This window comes from Ipomoea nil, unplaced genomic scaffold (genome assembly GCF_001879475.1).
Source record: "Ipomoea nil cultivar Tokyo-kokei standard unplaced genomic scaffold, Asagao_1.1 scaffold2030, whole genome shotgun sequence".
Lineage (NCBI taxonomy): Eukaryota > Viridiplantae > Streptophyta > Magnoliopsida > Solanales > Convolvulaceae > Ipomoea > Ipomoea nil.
Genome location: NW_017618458.1, coordinates 200630 through 202751, shown reverse-complemented (window position 1 = coordinate 202751; position 2122 = coordinate 200630). Strand labels below are relative to the sequence as shown.

General features: G+C 41.1%; 1 pseudogene; it reads left to right on the top strand.

Annotated features, from left to right (window-relative positions):
- The first annotated feature begins 337 nt into the window (after positions 1–337).
- On the top strand, positions 338–969 carry LOC109147641 (annotated as a pseudogene).
- Positions 970–2122: the final 1153 nt, after the last annotated feature.

The window sequence follows — 2122 nt, the reverse complement described above, 5'->3', positions numbered from 1 at the left end:
GAAAAATATCCGGACCAGATTATCTAACATCATATCATATCAATTTAATTTGAAAGAAAATAAAACCTTAATAATATCATTGATATGATGCTAAGCTTTACCTGGGGAATCCCTAGGCTCAAGTTTACAAGGAACAAATTGAAAGCCTGAAAGTCAATGTACGATAGATAAGAGAAAATTTTAATTTTGATCCACTGACTATTGGGTTGTGTTAATTGCAACACTTGATTTTCAAAAATGTTTATTTAGTACCTTGACTATGCAATTTCTATCAATTTTGGTCACGCCGGCCAAATTGCCGGTCAAATCTCACCGGAAAATTTTAATAGGTCAATTTATGAGTATTTTAGTAATTTTACTCCTCTTTTTTCTTCTCCGATGAGCTTCTCCATTTCCGGCGACTTTCTTCTCCATTTCCGGCGATGTTCTTCAGCAACTCGACGGTTTGCACTTTCTTCAAAACCCCGAAGTGATCACCGACTCCTCCGACCAAACCAAATCACCGGCGAGTGGTAATAAAAACAGGGTGATCGTCTATTTCACCAGCCTACGAGGAGTGAGGAGGACGTACGAGGATTGTTGCTACGTAAGAACAATTCTGCAGAGACTAGGAGTCAAAGTTGACGACAGGGACGTGTCAATGCATTCCGGCTTCAAGGACGAGCTGAAAGAGCTTTTAGGCGAAAGCTACGGCGGCGGCGGCTTGCCCAGAGTGTTCGTCGGAAAAAATTACATCGGCGGAGCGGACGAAATCTAGCAAATGCACGAGGACGGGCAGCTGGAGAAGCTAGTCGAATTCTGCGAAACGGTGGACGAAAGCGGCGGCGGCCATGGCGGCGGAAAGAGGCGATTGTGGGGCGTGTGGCGATATCAGGTTTGTGCCATGTGAGACATGTTCAGGAAGCTGTAAAATCTACTCGAGTTGCTGAAGAACATCGCCGGAAATGGAGAAGAAAGTCGCCGGAAATGGAGAAGCTCATCGGAGAAGAAAAAAGAGGAGTAAAATTACTAAAATACCCTCATAAATTGACCTATTAAAATTTTCCGGTGAGATTTGGCCGGCGTGACCAAAATTGATAAAAATTGCATAGTCAAGGTACTAAATAAAACATTTTGAAAGTCAAGTGTCGCAATTAACACAACCCCAATAGTCAATGGACCAAAATTGAAATTTTCTCGATAGATAATAATGAAACATCATTAATGCATTAAGGAAACTAGGTTTCGGTGTTTCAAGTAACTGACACCCTGCTATTTTCTATTTTTATTTTAGGGTTTAAAGCTCAGACATGACAGCCATGTCTAATGTATATATGACAGTATATTATGTTATCTATGAATAATCATATATCAACTTAAAGTTGGTGAGCTATTTGTTTGCTAAGAGCATGAATTATATCAATGAAGCTCCTGATGAAGGATTATTATTTTTTAAAGGCACAAACTTTGTTGTTTACTCAAACTTCTGCAAGAACCGAAACCCTCTCTTTGCTATGATTTTATAATGTTTTCCCTTCCAACTCGGCCTAATCTTCCTCCTAAAGTTCCACAATCCTATTCCTCATGTGAATCAGGTATGTGTATATAGTTAAATTATCATGTTTTTATGTTTTAATAAGCCTTAATCGAATTAAGACTAAAATTACCTCTCCTTTTTTTTTGATAAATATTTGGCAGGACTAGGGAAATGCAAACTGTGGACATCATCAAACTGTGGAATACTCAGGTCAGTTAAGATGCCTGATGGTTTTTGGGTTTTCGGGCCCAAGGAGGTCCAACACAACCTTAAGCTGGAGGATACACCTTTCACAAAAGGGTTTGAATCTTAGTAAAATATGATGCTTAATAGTATTTGTCTATTCCCTCTCCGGGTTCTGGAATCTGCCCTATACAATGGTGGAGGAGCCCCCTTTATAGTGGCTCCTCCTCTACTGTCTTAAAGGCTCATGATGGCCGACTTAAAGGGTACATTCAATGCGCCGAGCCGTTGGGCAACGTTACAGACTCTGCCAACGGCTCTCTTTGGCTAGTAACTGGCGGACCGAGCCCGGCCTTTAATGCCTCAACGGCTCCTTGTCTTAACTGTGTTGAAGGCTCCCTCAACGGCTCTCTGGACCGAGTC